Here is a 25,531-nt window from a genome sequence, read left to right as displayed (position 1 = left end):
AATTCTATTTTGCCTGTAAATTACAGATGGTCAACCAATGAAAAAAACTTTACATTCTGAGAGTTGAGGTGTCGAACTATCGGTTGCACATGAACCCTGCGAGTTTTGAGGCTTTGGTGGCTAGTTCAGTGTTGGACAGGTTTCCTAAGGAAACACAGGAGCTCATTAATAACCTGATGTCGGCGCCCATGGAAACTAAAAGTGTTGGAGGATCGATGGCCTCTGAGGGAGCTACCCTTTAGGTCATAAGTGTGGAGATGCCTGCCGCATTACCAAAATCATAGAGGTCACCTAGGCCGAAGCATACGCCGGGAGGAGAGGCTTCCAAGACAAAGAAGGACAAGCAGAAAGTGACATAGCCGATACGTGAGTCACCAAGAAAGCACCAGAAGAAAGAGAAGCCCACCATACAGGAGAAAGGCAAGGTGGTTAACCTATAATCTGACGAGGACCCCAAAGAAACTGGTATGGGGGTAGAGGAAATTGAAATTGAGGGTGTTGACCCTATCTCAAAGCTACCAGAACACATTCCTCCACACCAGGGTAAGGTGAAGATCCCAAAGGACCCAGACGAGGGAACGTTTATGCTTAATACACCCCTGCTGCCAAAAAAAATCGCGTTTGAAGGACCACACTTAGCATGTGTCCCCCACCTAAAACTTGAATATTGGGACTTGGCAGAAACGGAGCAGCTCCCCCACTTTGCTACTGATAGTTTCATGCAGAGGGTATCCTATAAGGATTCAGGTGTCACAATTCTAGAGCCGGTGAAGTGGATTTGTGGGGTGGAGAAGGAAGGATTGTTGAAACTGCTATGGGTGCCACATTACCAATGTGTGCCCATAAACGTGATAGTTATCAAATAATTGTTATGCTTGGTGCATGATGGGTGCCTTTGGTTGGAGGAGCCAATCCCCATAATTGATATGTTGATCCATAGGATCACCTGGCTACCCCATTCAGGTTTAAATCCAGCCAAGGAATTTGGCAGAAAAGTGGGCGAGCGCGACCTCACCAAGCGAATGAAGGATAAGTTTAAGCTTGTAAGAAAGCCATGTGGATACTCAATTTAAAGCATAACTGACCCCACGGTCAAGGTAGCCACCCAGATCTTGGCCGGGAAGATAATGTAGAAGTGTCACACAGATGAGGTGCTGGCACTAGTAGTTTCATTAGCAGCCTAGTGTGCGAAGGGTGTACAATTTGATTGGTCACACTACCTCTGCAGTGAGTTCCTCATGAACTGCAGAGAAGTGTCGGATCACAGCAAGACATTACATTACACATGGTTGTTGTTATCAATTGTGTTTGTCACGTGGAAGTTACCAGAGGATAGTCAGTTTCCTTTGATCGTGACAGATTTTCCAGAAGCACCAAATTTTGCTTCACTATGGGCCATGAAGGACCCTAAGCGGGTCCGCGAGAGTAAGTTCTTCTGGGTTTTGATGGATATGAGCATCAATATGGCCATCAACCGCAAGACAATATTGTCACCAACTATCTTTGAGCAGTTGTCGGGATATGCGAAGTTCAAAGCGGACTTCCAATGTATCTCCATTAGGGTGCAGAAGGATCAACAATAGGAATGGCATGATATTCCATACCTTGCGACGGATGATGCCATAGCAGCGGTCCTTGATTGTTAGCCAATCGAGTGGCGCACAACCTCAGATTTTTTAGCCGGGTCTAGTAAGTCCACATGAAAGTAGAAGAAGGAAGCGGCCCCATCGAAAATGTAGCAGTTGGCTGAAAAATGGAAAAGGAGACTAAGGACAAAGCAAGAGAAGAAGCGGAGTGTGTCGCAAAGGAACAGGAGGAAGAGCACGACTCTGACAGAAGTCAAAAGTCTCCTTCACCACAGACAGAGGAAGAGGAGCAATCTGAATAGGGTTGTGGAGAGCAGGAGAGAACCCCCTTCCGAGTGAAGCAGAATAAAGAGCAAGAGAAAGAAGGGACATGGAAGAAGACCAAGGCTACTAAGTCATCTCTTGACCTGATCACCATGACAAAAAGTGACTTAGATGAAATTAGGGATAAGGTCAGGGACACAAATATGGAACTGCTGTAGCAGTTGAAGCAGTAGTAGAAGCAAGCCTTGGTGGCTATTCAGATAGGTCTGTGTGAGCTGCAGATCCAAAGTATTCAACTAGAGGTTGATGTAGGGCATGGCAGCGCGGCATCAACTAGTTTGGCATTGGGGACCACTGGAGCAACGGAGATGGTTCGCTCCTTGGATGCTTGGGTTGTTGCACTACATGATGTAGCCCTAAGCATGGAGACAAAGGCTAATAGGGCTACTTTAAGGAACACTAGTCTCAACTTGGCCATGTTCCCAAGTGAATTCCTTCACACGCTACAAGCAGGTGTGATTGCTAAGTTGAGGGCTCGAGAGTAGCACACGCTGAGTGTGATCAACGAGAAGAAGGTTAACAATGAACAATTTTTCATTGAGAAAACATCAGCAATAGAAACTTGGAAGAAGGTCCAAGAGAAGAATGAGCACACTACAGTGGTGGTAGTAGAGGCATGCAGAACCGTCCCGGAACTGCACATCCCCGAAGAGGCACCTATGGAGGCCAAGATTCAGAAGTTGGCCACAGGTGTGCGCAGTACTCAGACTAAGATGGAAAAGGTTGTGTTTGAGCTGAACCTCAAAATTACAGAACTTGAGTTGAGGGCATAGCCTTAAAATCCACCAGAGGTTAGAGAACAATGCGAGGCAGTTGTCAAGAATGCAGTTGTTGCAGTGGATACCACGTTGCAAATTGCACTGCGCTCTTAGAGAAATCGCTGGAGGTACTTACCAGTCTGTAGGAAGATCCTAACCTGCAGAGGTTAGCAACCGAGGCGAGGGAATTGCAGCAGCAGTATGATGAGGATATAGCAGTGGCACGTACCATCGCTATGACATAGAAATTAGAAAAGCTGCAAGAGGCGAAGGAATTGAAAGAATAGACGGATGCAGCGCATCGAAGAGAGGTAGTACTCAAGGCCAGATTAGGGCCTTGGCTGGATGAGGCTTATGTGCTCACCACCAGTATTGAGGAAAAGTTGACTAGCCTGCAAACAACACTATAGAATATGTAGGCAGATAGCATAGGACCAACAACGGAGTAACTGGTAGAGTAGGTTAAGCAGGAAGCGATGCAGTGTACCTCTGAAGTTGCAGTGGTGCAAGTGGAGTTGGGAGGTCGTCATAGCAAGTCCTCTGTGCTAGTAGAGTGACTCGGGTGTGAGTCACCATATTTGTGTTGGGGGCCTGTTAGGACATGGTCCCCTAAGGTAGATTCTGGGGTTAAAAGCCCAAGTTTTGGGGCAGAAAGCCCAAGTTTTTTTTATGGAAAGTGTAAAGTCTCTACATTTTGTGGTTGTGGAGTGTGAAGATATAAAGTATCATAAATGGTTTCTGCCCTTCTATTATGTATGTTGTGTCGACTTTAGGAGACCTACCCATGGTTCGCGGACCATGGGATTGTATAAAAAGGAGAGTCTTAGAAAAGTCTAAGGAAGATTTGGAGTAATAGATGATGAATGTAATGGGTCACTAGCGAAAAGAGTGAATATTCTTAGAGTAGAAGAGAGGCTCTGCAGCTGTGTGCATAGAGGCCTAGGGTAGAAGTCTGCAGCTGAGTGCGTAGACCCCTGCAGCTAAGTGCACAGGGTAGTTAGAGTCTATAAGAAGATCTGAAGTATTAATAAAGAAGATTATTATGGAATTATCTATGTTTTGATCTATTTACTTCTGTTATGAATGAATGCAATTATGTGATGCTGAATAATGGGTTTATGATTTAATGCTATATTGATGTGCGAATCTATATGTTTACATTGTTATCTGTTTGAAAATAATAATATATGTTTACTTGAATAATATCTTAATGCATGCTGAAGTTATCAGATACTAAGCCGATTTGGGTAAATACAAAGGCGAGGGTAATTACAAAAGTGCATAAATAGATAAATCCCCTATTTAGGGTCCACGAACAAGATTCGTCGACCTTAACAAAGGTCTAGAGGCTGATTAAGGGAAGTATATCGATAAGCCCTAAAGGTCTTATCTATCTGCGCAAAGGAAACGTTAGGACACAAAACAACATCACTACCATCTCTAGGTGCAGAAACTTGGTTCCAGCATCCCCCCATACTGCTTTGGGTGAGACTTCAGTCCACGCTTCATGGATTAATACCGAAAGGGCCAGTAGTGTAGGTATTTGTTTGGCTAATTAACGCTGAACCTAGGTCAGGGCCAACTAAGCCAACATATATACCCCCTCATTGTATGAGCACATGAATTTTCACCTTGGCTCCTCCTGCAAGGCATTAGAGAAACCAACAAGTTCTTTGAGGAGTAAGGTGTGGATCCAATGTCCCATTACTGGGGCTAGTGATATACAATGTAAATATGTGTCTTAGAATTTTTTCTTAATAACAGAAGCCTTTTAATTCCAGCACATTCTTTGTGCATGACTTATTAATGTTTTTAAGACTATTATGTGGACGTTTGTATTTGATGTTTTCTTTCATAGGTACTACGATATTTGAACTATTTCAATTATTTTAGTGATTATCTCATTGAGAATGTGTTGTAATGGTTGTTATGTTTTCCCATCCTTGTGGACTATCCCACATGATACTAGACAAATATTTCTTTACTTATTGGTTATAATGATCATCACATTCACCGTGGACTATTCTGCTAGATGTTAGGCATACCTTCCCTTATTTGTTGGTTGTAATGACTATTGTGTCCATTGTGGACTATTCCACTAGATTCTAGACATGTCCTTCTGGTTCATGTGTGTCTCTTCCTGGGTGGTACTATTTCCTCTCACCTAGAGGCTCACTTTTCTCCCCCCTTTTGCAGTAAGAGAATCTAGACACAGTTGTGCTACACACACACCAGGCACACTCACCTTGATTTTTAAAGATACCATTGCATCACTCTTTTGTGCTGTTATCTAGCCAAGGAAAACATTTAAGGATTTGACAACCAAGCCTTTATACTGGATGGGAATCCTACACCAAACAGTGTGAGGTCTGATTGGGACCTCATATCCAGGAGAACTGCTTGGTTGACGGATTTCGAGCACCATCAACAAAATGGCACTAGAAGGAGGGCGAGATGACAGGATGTGCCCATTGAGTCTTGTTTGAATCTCTTATTTAAAATGTCTCTTCCCCAAATCATAATCCTCGAATGTTTTTCTAAAGATCTAAATTGTACCATCCCTGTGGAAGTTATTCATACCCTGTTCGAATTTAAGTTCGATGGTGAGGGTGAACCAACTTTTTGTGAACATCTGTTTCAGGTTGTTCGTCTTTGTCTTTCTCATAGAATATGTTCCAAATATGTCATGTTTAGATTTCTCACCCTCACATATGAAGGTCATGTTAATCATAGGTGTCATACATTACCCATAGGTTCTATTCATTCATTCGACCAACTTCCCAAGAAGCTTCATAAATCCTTCGATAAGTATAACTACTGATATGTTTGTGGAATAATGAATATTTTAATAATGAAGCCTAATGAATCATTTGACAATTTTTCTAATCGATTCCTTCACCTCTGTTATGAAATTCCTAAAAAACATTTGAAATAGGATTTCTTGAAACAAGAGTTTGAGCACCTGGTTCTTGTCTCTTCACATGGTGAGCTTGAACCTCTAGGATTTTCTTCTTCCCCAACTCTTGCAAATTTCCATGACCCTCCTAATCAATCTACTCCACCAGTTGGTTCTTCACATTCTCTTGATTCTCAAGTTGCTAGCTCAAATTTCAATCAGGTACAAAGTAGTCACATTACGCGGGTAGAGGAGCATAAAGGTGAAGACGCTTTCAATCGTTCCTCTCTTTTTCATAATTTTTCATGTCAAGATATTACATTTCCATTCTTGAATGATTCTCAATATGCTAATCTATGTAGAGGATCTAATGCAGTCAATTCTTTTAATCAAACCCCAGCCTTGGGAAATGATTATTCCAATGATGATAACTCTATTTCTATATGATGCGATGAATTCCCAAGAACATCATACGATCTTTCGGTTTCTTATGAAGATTTTAATTTATATCTAGAATATACTTCAGTCAAAGAATATGTTCATATCGAAAATTCCTCTTCACCTCACTATCCCTTGAGTCCTACCATTTTCAATACATCTACTTGTGATGGAGATACCTCATGCTCTTCAGTTTCTTCATCTGATGAGTTATCCCCTCGATTGACACAAGGCGATGAGGTTGTCCATGATGAAATTGAAAACAATCAAATCATAGAGAACCCTTCCCACCCCTCATCATCTCTTCTCTTGCATGAGGACAACTCTTCAAATCAGTTGGCTCATGAGATCTCACTAATTCATTTATCTTTGAATTTGCAATCAGAAGAGTCTTTCGATTTGAGAAATCTGGTTGTTGAAGTTGAAAAATATAGTAAAATCTGTGACAGAGATGGTTGCTATTTGATGAGAAATGGTATTACTAAAATCATCAATAGAATCTATCCTCAAACCATGCATGATCCAGTTCAAGCTTCAAAATGTGATTCTACAATCCTAGGAAGTTATGGGACATGCCAGGGTTTCAAGGTACTTCAACTTCCGTTGATGGTTATGTCAGGATCTCGCAACTCTGGTAAGCCCCCCGTGTTAGCACTCAGGTTGTTCCCTTTGACTCCTAAGGGAATACGACCGAGGTAACCACAAACCAATCTTTGGATCACAGGTTCTAGCCTACCTGCAATCAGAGAGGGCTCTCTCTTTAGAATTTAGCTTTGTTTGGTAATGTTTTAGGCTAGTTATGATGTACTGAATTTTGTTTTAAAGTTTTGGTTGAATGATGTCTTCTAATAGCTGAAATGCAATGTTCAGGGGTTTTAGTCCATTGGGCATTGGAGTCTGTGATTATGTGTTGCTCGAAGTATTTGGTGAGAATGGTGATACTGCAGGGCCAGATGAGCACTCATGAAACAATCTTTGAATTTGGGAATATGGACTGTTACTAGTCAGTGAGAGGCAACTAAGAATCTTTCACTATGCTGGTGATATGGAGAAAGGAAATATTACTCAGGAGCAAATTAGAATTCCTGAACAGTATTTACTATGAAAGATTCAGTGTAAATGTGAGCAATTAAGAATTTCACATTCATAACTAATTCTGAAGAAGACATAAATAACAGCAGAGATTGAGTTTAGGGTGTTCAATGAACAAATCCTGAACTATTCTTTTTCTCTAATGCTAAGCCTAAGAAACATGTAGCATAAGCGGATTATGAAAGAGATGAAAACATAATAACACGGTTCAGAAAAACTTATTGTGACATGAAATAACGCAGGAATCCTGCAGCAGCAAGCAAGCTCAACACAACACTTCAAACAACGCAGACCTTCAGAAATTCCATCAGCTTCTTGTATTAAAAGTCTGAGATTACAGTATAGCTCTTCAGAAAAGAAATCAACAACCCCAATAAGTTTATGCGTGGGGATATATATACAACCGTTTTACAAAAATATCTTAACAATGAGTCATTTGCTCAATAACTATCTTTACCAACTCTCAAAAATAGCAGATGCAATAGTTATTGCTACTTTAAATGAACAATAAATGACTGTTCACTTCTGTCAGAAATTCTTTGACTTTTGGAGGCAACTGGGTCGGTCGAGTGCTTTGCATTGATTTTGAGAAATCTGCCCTTTACTGCCTTGTCATGGTGCGGCTACCTCAGCCCCGTCATCTGCATCTGTAGGTCCTGCTTTGGTTGCCAAATTCGATTGCTGAGTTGGCCTTTTCCACTCCTTTCCCAGTCAGAGAAAATATATTAATTTTCTGAAAATGCTGACTTGTGATCGATACACAAAAATTTGGTGAAAAACCTGTTTCTTTACAGCAACGTTTGTATCATGCCCATCCACCATTCCTGTGTAGGCAATTGGTGTCTTAGGATTTTGCCTAAAGTCTCATCTGCCTCAGTGTATTTGTAATAGTTTGGAGGCACTTCAAAAAGATGTCTAATCTCATTCATAATAAAGAATAAATTCTCCAGTTTGTCATAGAGACTCTGCCCAGATGGAGGCCCTGTTTCCTCTGGGGCACTTGCTGATGCAGTGATCTAGTTTGTGGCATATTTATTGACTCTGTTGGTATAGTTTTCATGAGATAGTAACCTTCCTGCACTGGTTACCAAGCTGGGAAGACCTCTGTTATGTAATGCTGTAATTTTTTCAATAAATTTGTTCACATCTGCCTGCATTTCTTGACACCTTCTATCCAATGTCTGTACATGATTTCTCAAGGTAAGCACCCTCTTTACCAGTAAAATGGTATCAGTTCTGCTGGTGATACCCATTGCTGCCAGCTGGGGGCCAGTGCGATTATTAAGGACATTGATCATCCTGTTGGCTATTTCAAGCATAGTGCCTAGAGATGCCTTTGCTCTCTGATTTTCTAATTGGGCCCTGCCTATGAGATCCATATGCTCATGGATAGTTTCAATATATTGCCACTGGTCTGTAATAGATTGACCAATGTTGGCCCATAGGATTTTCTTGATTTCAACCACAACCTTATCAAGAGAAAGCTCTTTTTCCAGTTCCTTTATTCTTTTCTCAAGAGCCCTCACCTCTCTTGTTTTTTCAGCTATGCTCTGCTTTGATTTATCATACTTTTCTTCAATGGTAGCCAATTTATCCTTGGTCTCTTTTAGTTCAGCCATCTGTGCTTCTAAAGCTTCAAGCTCCTTCATCATATTCTGCATGCTGAGGCTGGGTCCCTATTCTGATGTTGTTGCTGGTGCTGATACTCCTGTAGCTGGTGCTGAGCCTGAAGGGCCTGCCTCTGATGTTTGTCCGGTGGGAGGACCTGCTGCAGATGTCTGTGCTGGCTGCATTGGTACTTCAGCTTGTCTTGTTTTCAATGCTACCTCCAATGCACTCTCTGTTTCCATCAATCTCTTGTATAAACTCAGGAGTAAAGCAACCACATCCTGATCCTTCTTTTGCTCTGCCACCTCTCCAGTCTGAGGGTGAAGGGTAGCTGGCAGCTTGATATGCTTTCTCATAGCTGCTATGTCTTCATCTCTTTTCTTTAATAGTGCCTGCACACCCCTAGGGTCTTTTGGATCATGACCCAACTCTATAATGATCTCTTCCAAGGACTTGATTCTGTTGTCCTTGGCTTGAGATGATGCCTTTTCTAATTCAAGTTGAGCAGCAGTATTGTGTAAAGAATTTTGCAATTGGTGTGCCAGTAAGGTTTTATCAGCTAATGTGGAATAGAGCATCTCCCCGGTTTGCCTGTGTAGCTCGATCTGATCCATGGGGTGGATGTCTTTGGCAAACATCTCCAAATTAGTTCTGATATAATCAGCAGCTGTTTGAGGTTGCTGCATAGTAGGCCTAAAATGACTAAGAGTCATTTTTTGTTCTTGAATATCATAAGCAGACATTAGCCTCTGCTGATTAGTTGGTGCCATTTTCAAGAGTTGGTTGTAGATTTGGTACTTGAGAGGCTCATTTCTTTTCTTGATATCTATGAACTGCTGCTTGATGCTAGAGTCCGCCTTAGATCGCTGCTTTGAAGAACTCACTTCTGCCCCATATGGCATGTCCTGTCCTTGCTGTAAGGAACTGGCTGATGTTTCAATGCTAGGAGGGAGCATAGTATCTGTTGGTCTCTCTGGAAATTCCTCCTCTGAAAAGGGATTTAGCCTCTGTCTTTTTTCACCTTGCTGGTCCGTTGAAGTAGTAGGAGGAGTGTCCTCTTGCCTATCCCTTTTCCTTGTTCTTTCCTCATTAGCAGGTGTTTGTAAAACTGAGGATTCAACTGTTACCTCCTGCCTTGGAGGGATTTGCTCTTGTGTTTGTTGTTCTGTGGAGGCAGGTTCCTTGGCTGTACCTTCCTGCTGTTCTACTTGCTGTTCCACATTAGGAGGTGACTCCTCTTGTTGTACTGTTTTGCCTTTGGCCATGTTTGCTGCTTGATCAGTTGTTTTGGCAGGCTGCTGGGGAACGGTGGACGAAGAGGCAGCTTCTCCAAGATGCTGAGGGGCTGAAGACCAAACCTGTCCAAAATATTCCAAGTCAACTGCCTTTTCTAAAGTTTTAATGGCTCTTTCTGCTAATTCCTCTTCAGAATAATCCTCCACTAAGGTGCCTTCCCTCCACTCTAGTTGGTTAGCATGTTTTTCAATTTCTGGAATGCTAAAATGATCATAGGTGGCAAGCCTATACTTGATTCTTCTGAGGCTTATGAAATGGTTAGGGTCATAGGGTGCCCAATAGAAGCTTGTCTTGAGGAGGAGGCCCTTTAGCATTTTGTCTACCTCTTCCCAAGCTTCTTCCCTTTTGTTAAAGATAAATGGACCCAACTGATGCTTAATTTTCAGCTGTGCTTTCTTGTTTCTGCTATGAAAGTGGATCATATCTGCATTGCCGAACTGCCGGAAATATTCTAATGCAAAAAGTCTCATGGGAACATACTTTGGTAGCCTGTATGGTGCTAACTCACAGCCATATATTCTGATTATTGTGTGGTCTTGGTAAAAGTACCAATCTCCAATGCTATAGTTCTTAGAAAGCTGGAGGATTTTCTGCATATCATCAGTGAGTCTAAGAGGAGGGGAACTTTGCAGCAGGGACAGGGCTGGGTGAATGAAGAGGTCAATAAACTCACAATAGTTGTATGGTGAGTAATGAATATGATGGCAGACTGATGTCCAGAACATTACAGATCTTCTGTTTCCCTTTGCATCTAGTTTCTTGAGGAAAACAGGAAAGCTATCAGGCTGATTGTACAATAGCAGATGATATATATAGGAGGTGTATTTGAATACCCTCTCTCTCTCCAAGTTCATGAACTGTTCATGAATTTTGTTGGCTATAAATGTAGCATAGTCATACTGGACAGCAGGGGGCTGTCCTGGGGTGAAAATGGATAGCACTACCAATGTTGTCTCATCCACAAACTCACTGGTTTTGAACCCTAGGATGGAGGATATCATGTCTACTAGCAGTCTCCCTATGTCATTGAACCAGACATGTAGATAAGGGGGAGGCTGTCGGGGCTGGTAATCTGGAAGCATAAACAATTGGCCAATTCTTGTAATTTGTGAGTTGGAGAGCTTGGCACCTTGCTCTAGTAAAAGCTGCATAGTAAGAGGAGCCAGTGGCTTTGTAGGTTGAAACTGTAGCATTCCGTTGATGGCTTTAGGAGTGATATGGAATAAGACAGAGCCTGAAGGACTCAGAACAGCCCTTTGATTGGGGTCATAGTTTGTGCAGCATTGGTGAATCAAATCAGGGAACTCGTTGACCTTAGGGAGATAATAGATTGGCAAATGGGATTTCCAGATTCCTAGGAGGTCAGTACCATCTCTGTGTTTCTTCTTTAACTCACAAACTGTTTCTATGTGGTATTTGTTACACAGCTCTACAGTTTCTCTCATTTGATAATCTCTGTCAGCAAGGGCCAACCATTCTAGGTCCTTATGTGGGGCATTCAAAGGTGCAATATTTAATGCCACAGGGGTCTCCATTGTTAACTGATACTTGGAGTTGTATTTGAACTTGACTTTCTGGAAAAAGCAACACAGGGCAGTGAATTTCAATGAGCAGGGCAATTTGCAGAGAGAAACAGGTAAATTGGGGTGAAACAGAGTTGAAATGCTCTTGGGAGAGATTTAAAGAGCAAATGTTGGGACTGAGAATTGCTTTTTCAGTGGATTTGTCTGGCAATGGCTTAGAGTCGCAAATGCGCAATAAGCTGTGAAATTGTGATAATTTTGCACAATGGGGGTCCTCTGCAGGTGAATTTGGGGATTACAGTGGGGGACTGAAGCTCTAGCTACTCAGGATTTCTAGCAATTCTTATGTTTTCCCTCTTTTCTTGTTTGATTTAGTGAATTTTGCAAGGACCAAGGTATGCAGAGGGAATTTGATAAGTACCTGGGAACAGTATGACGATGGTGTTGAAGGTCGGGTGAACACACGGCACCGGCAGCTGGGGAGCAAGCTTCGGAGTTGGCGGACAGGCGACGTAAACGGTCATGCAGGAATACAGTGCGTATATGGCGAAAAAATGGGAAAAAACGACTTTTGCGCAATAATATAGAAAATTTGGTATTTGGCACCTTTTTAGTGGATGACGTCAGCATGACGTCATTGGTCCGGTCGGGTACGGAGGAGTGACGTGGCGGCTGGTGATTGGGAGTGACGTGGACGGGCGATGTGGCGGACAGGTCGGAGGAATGGCGGGGGTGGGGTGAAGTAATGCTGATGCGGAGATGACGTGGGGCGGGAGCGGGACAGTGGTAATGAAAAGTGGTTAGCGGTATTATCGGACCGCTTAGTGTACGGGCCCGGTAATGGTCAGAGGCCGCCCGCTCCAGTAACAGACGGGCACGCGTCCCTGGCCCTACGTCACCCTCTGACAGATTTCGGGCGGTAAAGGACGGATGGAGGGGGTGGTCCGAAATCGTTGTGGGCCGTCGGATGGGAGGGCCCGGATCCGACGGACGACGGGCTGCGGACGTGCAAACGTGATACGGTGGGACCCGATAGGAATTTTTTAATATTTTTTGTTTTTTGGTGGGGCGCGCCGAAAAACAAACTTTGGGAAAGCGAATAAAAGTGGGTTTTTTCCAAAATTTATACAATGAGCGGGGATAATGCAATATTGTGGTTTATAGGGTGGATAGGGTTATTAAACTAACCAAATGTTAATTTAATCCCCAATTACAGAATGAACCAAATACAAGGAAACCTTTGATTCTGTAACCTTTGCCGAACTTTGAATATATGGCTATAATGCCCAAGGGGGGGGTATTTACATATTTTTTGGGCCTTTTTCACAATAGTGCTATAGTAGTAGGGGAAAAGGGGCACTTAGGGAGTTAGATAATAAGGTTAGAAGTTAGTGTGAATTGGGGATGTGAAAGATTGAAAGTGAGGAATAGAAAACTAAGTTTAGTGAGTAAACCTAGATTTAGAAGTAGATGGGGAATGATTTTACACAAGAAATGTGGCTTCTTTTTGGAGAAGAAGGTGAAAACTTGTCATGAATTTTTCCAAGGAGAAATACAAGGAGGACTATTTAGGGAGGTCCTAAAGTCCTCTAGGGGATGTTAGAAAGAGAGTCTTTGGGGGAAAGCAGGGGGAGTTAGACATGCTCCTATATTTTGTCCTCAAAATGCTGCATAGATACCTCTGCAACTGCTAACATGTGCCTTCCTGATCAAGGCCAAAACTGAATAGGATCAGGCTTCTGCAACTTCTGGCTACCTACCCAACTTAGTACCTAGCATTTTTTGTTACTTCAGGGAGGGTGCACTTAAACTTGCAAACCCTCATATGCTCTTTTCTTTTTGCTGCCCTCCTATCTAAATCTACCCTTATATCTTCCAAGGGCCCAGATTAAGCTGGTGGGCTCCTTCCTTTCTCTATCCAGCTAGTCATCTGTCAAGCTTGAACTGTTTGAACAGGTACTCATTCCCTAGTCTAAAACAGGCAATTTAAAACATGGCATGGCCCAGTTTGAACTGTTGAGCCATCCATCAAGATAGCAGTGGCATTTGGATTGGCCACTTTCCTGGTCTTTCTTTGGGGTTCATTTCAATTATTTTTTCTGACCAATTCATTTTCTTGCCCTTTGATTATTCTTTTAAGGCATACCCTCTTTACATGTTTTAACTTTTTGCTTTATTCACAAAAAATGGAACCTTTGTATCATCAAAGATGAACATTTTTGGCATTTCCACTGTCAATCATGAAAAATGAAACCCTATTGGTATAGGAGGCTAACACCCCCAACTAAGTTAAATCTGGTTTCTTTTGCACAATCTGTCTCTTTGCATGGTTTCACTCAATGTAAATTTCCTTGTGAAAAATGTTTGGTATTCCGGGTGTGACCTTTCAAAATTTTGAGATTTTACTTCTGACTGGATTCAAGAGTTTGTTATAGTTCATTCATCTTCATGAAAATCTCTCGCATCAAACTCGGGTTGGGAATATGCATCTCTCATATATTCATGGAATTGAAAAGTTGACCATCTCAAAGACTATCTTTGCTCGAAGGAATCAAGATTATCAAATTTATCCCTTAATGGTCAACTCCTCGGTCTTCTTGTGAATTTGATGTTGCAAATATGTCCTCTCGTCGCACCAAAAATCCTCTTGAGTGATAATGAATGCAAAATTTGTCACACAAATCAAGTTCTTCTATGTTCACCATGTCCCAACTGGTCTCATGCATTTGTGGTGCTAGAATCCTTTTTAAACTCTTTAGATGAATACAATGTTTGTATAATTTGTCACCAGTTATGGGAAGGTGGTTTTTCATGTTTGGTTCGCAAGGAAGTCGGTTCGATTGTTCAGATCATTTGTGAAATTTTTCAAATCATTTTTTCTTTATTTATTGCAAAATGGGAATCTGATGCTTCAATAAACTCATCTGACCATTTCTCTACCTTTGGTGACTATCATTCATCCTATCATTTTCCTATCAGCACGTCCAATGACAGTTGTTTCACACACCTTGATATTCATTGTTCAACATCTCCCTATTCATATTTTTTTGAAGAAGGAGATGACTGTTGAGAATGATCAGATCTATTTTCCCTTACTAGATTCCCATCTTGACCCTGCTCTTCTAATCGAAAATTCATCTTTTCCTAGATTATGGGGTTTTCAAGAGGGCCATCATGAATTTATGATCCAATCAATGAATGGTTGGAACAATCTTACCAAAAAAGATCTATAGCAAACAACAAGCTTCAATCTTTCCTTGTGCTTTCTAAGCGGCTCGGTGGAGATGAAGACATGATGAGGCTCGTCAATGGGTAAATTATATGGACATTAATACACCTCCAACTTACTAAAATCAACTTTTCTCATCATTCTTTACATGTTTTAATTATGCTTTCTGTAATGAGGAGAGTAAAGATGGGATGTCATGTCTAGTGGTCTAATGTCCGTTGATTGTAGGTTTTGGAGAAAATTTTGGCTAATTAAAGTGTAGGAACTCGAATGGATACAAGCAAGAGGGATTCTAGGAGACAGGATCTCCCTCATTAACTCCTCACTCACTCAAAGATTCCTCAATCATATCTCATCAGCTCAAAGTTGCAAGTAGCCGAGTCATGAAGATCATTGGCAGCCAAGCTAGTGACAGTTGAAGACCAATTGATCTTGAGATTGGATCCAAGACTCGCTAAATTTAAGGAAGTTATTGGTAACTTTAGTTGTATAAATGAAGAGGCCTAGGGCCTCATTAGGATTCAAATTTTTTGTTCAAGATAGCTAAGAAGTTTCTGAGTTGAAGCATTGTAACCAAGCACTCTTATGTATTTCTGGTTTCTTTAATGAAAATGAGCAACATTCCCTTGATCCAGCACTGAGTTGACATAGAGGGTTGGAGCTCTTAGGTTAGGGCCCAACCTTAGCAGCAGATATTTCTCTTGTTGTATATGTATGTTTAGTTTAGCTTCATAGTTAGAGTTCAACTGATTTTGGTGTTGTTAATTTGCAAAGCATTGGTAGATTTGATTAGTTTGCTTCCATTTGTGGATAGTTCTAACAGTGGAATTGTAGTGATAAGAATATATTCCAAAAAGGTTGATAGAAAGTGGTTTTCACCTCATTTCTCCCTTTCAGGGATCATGTTTTGAGGAATACTTCTCATGCTTCCCAAAAAGATAGAATTCTTGTTTTTTGTGCAATTTAGGGTTTTCTTGCTAATTAGGTCATTATCTTGTAGTTTCATAAATAAGTTACAATTGGTATTTTTTGATTTAATAAGTTTTGTATTGATTTTATATTACTTTCATATTGGTTCTAAGCCTTTCCATGCATGATCTTAGCAAGCAAATGGTGATAACTCTATTTTCTCTTACCCGAATAAAACTTTCTTATTTTTGATGAGTTTATATATGAATGTCAAGACTGATGCTTGTTGATTGTAGGATTTTCTAAATTGCAAGGATACCTCATCTCATCAGCCTCAGCCCAACCATATCCACCAATGATTTCATGAACTCACTAAGGTCTCAATTCAAATTCTGGTATTATGAGGAACAATTTCCATCTCCGTTGAGAAAATCCAACCATCTCAAAGCTTTTGCTTGAGTCCTAAGTAAGTGCCTATCACTCCCATGCCTTATTCCCTCCTTATTCACCTTTTCCAAGCTCCACCCCACCTTCTAGACCACTCCCTAAGCTTTCAGCCTGTTCCTATAGTAAAACAAGGGATCCTATAGGTGAACTAGTACTTCCTATTGACATCCTATAGGAAAACCTGCAGTGACCTGTTTTGAGCCGGAATCGAGAAAAATCATCACTAAAAGCCTGGATTAGGTCCCTACATGCCTTCCAAGTCATCTAAACCATTATACTACTTTTGGTTCACACTTGTCTCCCCTGCCAAAGAACCAAGTAAGATTACCATTTAAATTTTTCAAGCAAAAAGATAAAAAGAAAAAGTTATTTTATATTTATTCTTGTACACAATAGATTAGCACTGTTTAGATTAGATTTCATGCTTAGACTAGTTAAAATAGCATGTGTTAAAAGAGGGTTATTTTGCAAGAAAAGTATGTTAGCGAGTAGATATAGGATTTCATGTTGTGTTGCAAGCATTTCTTTCTGTCTTTCCTCCATGCAATAGGAAACATTTCTTTTCTTCCAATTAGGATAGATCTCCCTTCTCCAAATTGGTAATCAGACTTCTTCTAGTTAATAGAAGGCTGGTTTGAGAAACCCTAGTGGTCTTATCACCCGAACTCAACAGTGAAAAAGTGGCGAGCACCAGTATTGCAGCAATAATGCTGCAACTCCTGTGGCTTCCTACTTTACTATTATCAACCCGGTAGTTCGTAACAAACTTGGAAGCGACAGTATTGTATGCACAAGTACTAGTTCTTACTATAGGCTGTCACTTTGTCAGCTAGCACAAGATCACTATGAGCTCAAGCCAACTTCTATGATTTCCAGAAGAAGCTTTATGTGTGATGAAAGAAAGGAAAGATCACTCTACAGAGGCTACTCTACTTGCAGAAAGTGAAAGAAGACTGAAATGTGAAGTAACCCTAGCAAACCCTAATTAACCAACTAACCTTACTTTTGTAGAAAGAGAGATGAAAAACCATAAAATGAATTCCATTACCTACTTATGAAGTAAACAACATCTATTCAAGCTATTTCTAGGAAGAAATGAGAAAAAAAACATCTTTTTTGGATTTTTATGTATTTTATGTGAAATTATTATGCATGTAATTTATTTGCTTATGGATGTGGCAGCAATTAGGTGGCGATGGAGGGAAAATTTTGGATTTGCAGAGGTTTAGGAAGGCGTGGATGGGTCTTAGGAGGCCTCTGGTAACCTTCAGGAGGTTTTCCATGCAATAGGACTTCAAAAAGTCACCTATAGGAATTTCTACAGGAGGCTGTAGGGGATCTACAGGAGGGTGCGGAGAGCTGTTTTAGAGGTTTTGAAGGTGGAAAGATGGTGGGAAAGGGTAGCTGAAGACTAGACAGATGTGTTAAGGTGTCCAAGGTTCATAAAGAAGGATTAGGAAAGAGAATGATGGTTGGATTTGTTCAAGGGACGAGAGGAAAGTTTATGAGAAAAATGTAGGAAATTAGGGCAGATTTATGAGGGGTTGTGAATGACCTGTGGAGCATGTAGAAGAAGAGATGGTGATGGCTGATTTATTGACTTATTATGAGTAGATATGTACTACAAAAGAACAGAAAACTAAACACTGAAACTGAGCAAGAAAAGGAACTAGCTGCACCAAAAAAACAGAATTGTACCTTATATTAACCTAAATTCTAATCTAGGAAAATAAAATGCTGAACAATGCTACATGGAAAGGAAAGCATGAATGGAGATTTATTGTATAAATAGAAATGAGTATGGAAAAATGGATTTGAAGAAAAGTATTAACCTCTAAATCAAACTATAACAATAGAAATTGCATGAAGAAGGAAAAACTGTGTTTTTGGTGGTGGCAAGAGGGTCTTGACCTCAGCTCATGGTCCCAAAGGGAGGAAAGAAGGTCAAGGCTTTGTTGATGGCCATTTTGTATCTTTCTCTTACCACTATTTAACCTACTTCTTCAAACTAAAATGGAAACAACTATGTAAATCACCAAAAAGACACCTATCTACTAAGGAAGAAATCTATCTAACAACAACTAATTCATGAACTACAACAAGACATATAAATACAAAACAAGAGGTGTTGGGTAGCTTAGGTTGGGCCCTAACCCAAGAGCTTCGTCCCTCTGGAAGAACTTAGTGTTGGCTCAGAAAATATTTCATCTTCATTATCAAAATAATAGTCACATTACATAAAACTATCCACAAAAGTAAGCTCGAAATGAGCTGAGCAAAAGCTGCAACAAAAGTGAGAAAATTTGACTAACATCCAACAAACTACTGAGGCCCTAGGCCTCTCTATTTATACAATTGGAGCTCCCAACATCTCTCTGTTGTGGGGAAAAGTATCCGACTCGGAATGACCCTATCCCTACTCTAAGGGTGATAGTTCCTTAGCAACAACTGAAAGTAAAGCTTTGATATTTTTCCTTTATGAAAGTACAGAGAAGGAAGAAAAGATTGACCAACTGATGTCTTTCGCTTTTGTCGATCCTGTCTTCTCTCTTTGCCTCTTGTTCCCAGCTCCTTGCTCCCTTTGCCGGCCCAGCTACACAAAGATCCTGCAAAAACAAGAGAGGGAAACTACAAGAAACATGTACTCATAACTGATGCATGGATTAGAATGGATCAAATATACAGATAAAAACAATACATCATTGCAATACAAGTATATAGGAGAACATCAAAGCTTTATTGATAGAAGAAAAAGGTTCTGAGAAGGTTACAACCATAAATGGCTCCAATCCAACAGCACCTCCCCAGCAGCAAGAAATCTCCTCTTCTCCTCTATAAAAGCAATCACCCAATAGCTCTAACTGTAAACCAACAGCACTTCCTTGCTTTGCACAAAATTCCAGCCTCTCTAGACCTCATAGAAGAGCTCTATATATAGGGTAGAAGGAGAAAGGATGAGTCAGCTTGAGACTGACATAAAGCTGCCTTGTGTCCTCTCCCTCTTCAGTTAAACTTCAGTTCTTGAGTCCACTTGGAGATCCTTGCTTCCACATGGAGATCAAGTACCTCTTACTCATCACAGGGCGAATTCCTCGAACCAAGTGTCAGTTTGGAAGCTTACTGGGCAATTGACACCTTGCAGAATGACTGTGCCACTTGGCCAATCTCGCCCAGCGCAGGTAGCCTTCATTGGTTTTGACTTTCAGCGCAGGTACAAGGAGGAGTAGTTGACATTCAGCGCAGATGCTCAGTGGAGCAGCTGACATGATCCAAAAATAGCCTGTTTTTGAGTGTTTTCAGGTGGAGAACTGATAGGAAGTGCTGTGGTTTGCTGACCTTGTTCCTCTAGGGGTAAGAACAACATGTTTAGGGACTGAGGATCCCTGTAATTATTGACATTTCATGCTCCATGATGCGAGGCACAAAAATGTCTATAACAGTTGCCCCCTAAAGTATGAGGCCGTTTATCGGGTGAAATGCTTTATCCAGAGGGTCCGAAGTTCATTCAAGTGCTGAGAGGTGCCCTGTAATACAATACAATACAATACATTATTTTTCATTTTGTTTTCATGATCTAGCTGAGGCGGGCATTCCCATGCTCAGCTTTATAAATACATTTTAGTACATAGAACAGACGATCGTCTGATGATAGACTAATAATTTTCTACTGAAATTATCATCCTTTGAGTAGGATGATCATCTGCTGCAATGATGTACATGACAAATGCTTTTATATTTCCTGAATATGTATCGCAGCCCGGATGGATGAAACTAGATCCGGGGTCTTCAAACTCGTTCGATCTTCACTCTAAGTACAAGTCGATCCATGTGAGAATTTCGCTGAAGTCGAACATGGAAAGACATCGCTTGATTACCGGTCAATGATGAAAACCGTTAACAAGCGCGAGAGGAATCACCGATAATGATAATGACCCTCAAGGTACTGCAGTACAATTCATGTGGCGTGAATAGGGGACTTGGCATCGAACGCCATGCAAAATCTTCTGGTCGAAGGTCATTGATGTATACCTGTCGCCGGAAGTGAGAAACTTGCCATTGAGGCATGCAAGCTTCAAAGTACTGATGGGGTTGTTCCTAGATCAACTTCTTGGATAATGAGCTGAAGTCGACAAGAAGCGATCCGTCAAAGGAGGGCCTTAATGAATCCCACATCAATGACACGGAACGGAGCTAATGATTTTAGTGGAGGTGAAAACAAACTGTGACATATGATTCAGGGTGGCGATCATGAATGGATGAAGGATAATGTATGGCAGTGGATGGGACACGGTTGACACTTTCAGAATGACCTCTCTTGAACATATAACGACACTGATGCGATGGATCGGTAGCATTACCCCAAAATGTGGATGGTTTGGCGAAGACCATGGTGAAGAGACCGGTGAATGAAACAACCCAACCCGATGTGGTACGGAAGAAAAGTGTCATGTTCAAGAGCGACTTGCTACCATTAAGCTTTGATGTTCTCCCAATTTTTCCCCAGTCATTTCTGACCAGTACCTCTTTATTTTTGTCAAGCTTGAGGAGGATAACATATGCTTGTTCTATAACCTGCCCTTCGGGCAAGCCCATCGCTATGATTTAACGAGCTTAGCGATAGGGAAACTCGTTCTCGTCTAAAGACAAGTTTGTCGCTATTTAATCATTTTAACGAGTCTAACGACAGGGAAAACTCGGTCCTTTTCATTTTTAGAGAGTCTGAAAAGGTACAGAAAGTTAACTCCATAATTCCTTTTTCGTCATCTAATCCCTTAAGTCCGAAAAAGTATAAAACAATACAGAAGGGATGGGTGTTCGGTACTTTTAACGAGCCGAACAAGACAAGCGCTCGATCTTTTTGTGTAATAATCCCTCAGGTCCAAAAAGATTAAAGTCTAAAAGAGGGATAGCTCTTCCGGTTCCTTTAACAAGCTGGAAGGCCAGAACTCGGCAAACTTTTCATATTTTACGAGTCAGAAAAGAGCTCAAAGATGACTCGTCTTTTGAGGAACGAGTGATAAACAGGGATAGCAACTGATTCCAGGTACAAATTGGAATTTTTCAATCACGGCAGTGTCACAAGGATGGCTAGGTGAAATCACTCTTCGCAGATGTTCCTCAAAATGGGTAAACACACAAATGGAAGTGAATGATCGGCCAAATGACGGTGGAGGTGACGGTGCACAAACACGACCAAGGCTTTTATGGCTGATGAATTTACGATCTCAGAAGGTTATTTACCGGGATAGGTTCTTTTTTTAGATAAAAATGAGCTTAAACTCTGGAGGGAACATTGCTCACTGCTTTTATTTATTTTTTAACGAGCATGAAGACCGCGTTAAAACTGCTCGGATCTTGCGTTTATTTTTTAACGAGCATGAACCATGTGCTAAAACTGCTCGAAATACCAGTCATAAAATAAGAATTCCTCCTCTAAGGTTCCATTTTTTATAGAGCTTGCGCCTTACCAAAGCTATGCTCCAACTCATCCTTCCTTTATGTAAGTTCGGAAAACGGTTAATCTTAAAACCAGATAAATAACCGCCCCTAGCTTACACTCCAAAAGGTTTGCATGCCCCCAGGTATAGGATAGAATTTCGAGGCCGCCCCTCTTCTCCCCCACTTCTGCTCTTCTTTGGGTGTTCCCAGCTACTTGTCACCTTGCTAATCTAATGTTTAACGATACTAGTCTTCTCGTTATTTTAAGGGGTCTTACGCGGTACTTGTCTTCCCATCGGCCCAACTTTTAACGAACAACTGTTTGTGACAAGAGAAGAACACTTCTCAAAGACAAAACATTGGTGTTATTGAAGGAGGCTTGCCTCTTTCTTATTATCCAAAGACGGTTCTATTCGCTGCCGCAAATCAATCTCTTTCTTTGGCGATGTCTATCATTAGGTTACTCAAAGATGGTTACCCTCTGTCACAACAATAGAATCTCTTTCTTTGGAGGCTGCCCCTACTTATCCTTCAAAACATTTGTTTTAATGGGTGAGGCTTGCTTTTCCCCAAAGATGGTTACTGCTTGTCGCAATAAGGGAATTCCTACTTGGGCATTGCCCACTTCTTTAGACAAAGGTGAATGACTCTTTTGCCAAACACATAACTTTAACAAAAGAATACTATTCCAGAACAACCCCTCTTCCATCCACGGACGGGGTACGGACTAGTCATATTCTTCTGCGGAAATTCTACCTTATACCCAGGGTTTCTTCTGCCCGAAGCAGACCAGGGTGCATGCCCCCTGGGTTCCAGTCTTTCTTTCCGAATCACTCGCACTCATCGGGAAGGAGGACTGGGGGTGGAGGCATATCTTGAGTGAACAAACCATTTAGGATTGGTATTTGACTATTTGCAATGCGAGATCCCGGAAATGAAAGTTGGTCTACGAGCTTGACCATCCTTCCTTCGTGTGGAAAACACATTACTCTAAAGAGTGAGGAGACTATCGCTCCCATGCAATAAATATAGTCACGTCCAAGGAGTAGGTTATAATCCAAGGGTCCTTGGACGACCATCACGTTCAAATTAACGGTCTTCCCTTTCAATGTAACAGGCACATTGGGGAGGATTCCTAATGGTCGACTGGTTCCTTTATCAAAACCTGAGAGATTTCTTAACTCAGGTAAAAGCGCCGGGGAACCCAGTGCTTTCCAAGCAACAGAGGAAAGGATACTCACAGATGCCCCTTCATCAATGATAGTACCAGCCATAATCATTCTATAGATCTGGACAATGATTCTGAATGGTATACTGGCTGGTAACCGGGGTCTGCCTAGTTGATTCCAATCAAAGGATACAACCAGGTCGCTTGGTGGTGGGACCGAATATATGGCCGGGTATGACTCTGATCATGTTCCTTCCTGCGATAAAGGAATGGGCGCATTGCCCCGACGCTCATCAGAGTCGGTGCTGATGAAAAGAACCTGGATGGTGTCATCCTTATTCTCTTCAGTGAGGGTGTCGCATGAAGATGACTCTTCGGCGACGGTGTCATTTGAAGATGAAACTTCTGAAGGTAGAACCGGGTCAACTGCCGTATCGACCTTTGGACTTTCGTCCGGTCTGGATTCAGTAGGTTCATTTTCAGTGACTAACGCTTCAGCCAACCACTTGAGCGGGCCAGCTATATTTTCAACCAACGAAGGACTTGGCACGAGTTTTTTGTATCCAGGAGGAAGTTTTACCGGTGAAACCAGACAATCTTCCAAAACTCTCTTCGCTTCGTCTAAGAAGGGACAACGGTGGATGGCATGACTGCCTTCACACAACATATAGGGGAATCTTACTCCCCCTTTTTGTCTTGATCCTTCACTTTTGCTGGTTGACGGAAAGCAATCAACTTGATTGTTAGAGGTTGATGCCCCCGAATTGTGCAGACGAGGGGACCAGTCCCTTAGTATCCGGGGAATACAGGGACAATCTCTGTGGAAATGGTCTCCTCTACATATGACACATGGCGATTTAGGCCCGGTCGGTGCAGTGTGTGAGTTTTTGTCAGCTGTCTTCTGCTTGCCCCTAGTCGCCTTCGCCATAGGCTCCTTCTGCTTCTTTTCTCTCTTCTTCTTTTCCTTCTTCTCCTTGGGAGGTTGACTTTTGCCAGCTCTACCTTGCGAAGATGAAGGATCGGAGGAAGTATTGTAAGAAGTGGAAGGCTGGTGGGTAGTTCTAGACTGTTCTGACTGTTGATTTGACTGTTCAGGATTAGTGGCGATCTGGACTACATTAGTTGAAAAGAGCCATACAGGTAGGCTAATTGTCAATCCTGGAAGTGACAATTTCGCCATATGAGGCGCACCAACATCTCCCCAAGAGGAGAAGGGATTTGGACTTCCGCCAAGGTTGCCTCCTTGGTTGGTGGGCTCCATACTTTTCAACTGAAAGATCAACGTGGGAATAACAGGTGATTTTGTTCCGCTTAAAATAAATTTTATTAACGACGCTTTTAGACACAAACTTGCTTTTTCATGTTTTAAGAGTCGAGAAAAAGCTAAAGATGACTCTAGTCACCTTCGATGTATTAACGAGCCCGAAGTGACAAATGCTTGGTTGGACTTTTTCAGTTATAGAGTTTGAAAAAGGCCAAAAGAAACTGCTCTGGAGTTCTAGGCAGAGGGTGTGCCAAACTTTTCGCGAAACCACAGAATACGTTTTATGGTACGGGTGGTCGATCTTCATGAATGCTGTGTTCACTGCATCGCGATCAGTAGGGCGGCCGACACGGCTTCCTAAGGATAAAGGATAAATGCCTATAGGGGTCTCCCAATATATACGCGACGGTACGTGGGAGCACAAGTCCGTATTAGTGCTACCGACTCTCAGGAGGAATCACCCACCTTCGTAGAGATCGACAGTCACTATGTTTAACGACGCCGGAACACGTCTCTACCTAGACCTCTAGATGTTTGTGTTATGTTACAAAGCGTTGTTATGTAAATTGGATTTATTTTAATGTTGATCTTGCTTAGCAGTTTGCCTTTAAGGATCACCACGAGATGTATGTATACAACTTCCTAAATGCAATCTAAGATGAGAAGCAAAACTTTTCAATCTTTCAACTTTGAAAACCTTAATCTACTGAGGGAAAAGAAAGACATCAACTTTTCTCACAGATCATAGAACACACACTAAATGCATTTTTTCCTAAATCACATGCAAACTGTCAATAATGCACATGCACAATGCAGATATTTCTTTTCTTTTTCCTTAATGTTGATGTAAGACAAAAAGGAAACTGTTGTATAATTTTGAATCTAATTTCAAGCGAAAGTAAACAAGCTTGTTCAAAATCAAAAGACACCTTAAGATCGACTTGTTTAGACACTGGAAATGTATAGATTCAAACCATAAAATGAAAAACAAACAAACTCAAACAACCATGAACAGTAATAAAACTAGCTCTTAAAATCACAAAGACACTTTTACAGTTCAGGATCTAAGAGGCCACAGCTATACTGGTTTGCTTTTCACAATGGGAAACTGAAACTGAAACAAGAAATACTGAAAGAACAATCACAGTTTCATCACACAACTGAGGCGGAATAATGTCAAGGAAAGTTGGTTTACAGCAAGTACTTATGACAAGCAATCAGCAGCAAAAATAACAGTGAAAACAGGGCCAAGACTCAGTGGGAAACCTCAGGAAGACATAGCCTAACTGGTTCAGCGCAGGCTCTGGTCTGTCAAAATGACTCTCAGCGCAGTTCCCGAAGGGAGTACCTGCGCTGAAATGCAGACTGCCTTTGGACAACCTGCACTGAGACACGAGAGTTGCGTTTACAAGGATTTCCGGGTCATAAAAAGCTCAAAAATTCACTGTTTTTGCTGAAATAAAAAGCTATAGGTCAAGTACAAGCTAAGGGATGATCAAGAGGATGAAAAGCTATCACAAAGAGCACAAGAGTCTTTCGTAGATCAGCTCTTCA

Source organism: Pinus tabuliformis, chromosome 5_2 (assembly GCF_031772625.1).
Source record: "Pinus tabuliformis cultivar Carrire ecotype Pingquan chromosome 5_2, CPIR1, whole genome shotgun sequence".
Classification (NCBI taxonomy): Eukaryota; Viridiplantae; Streptophyta; class Pinopsida; order Pinales; family Pinaceae; genus Pinus; species Pinus tabuliformis.
The sequence above is the reverse complement of the archived record's forward strand: the minus strand, read 5'-3'. Positions refer to the sequence as shown.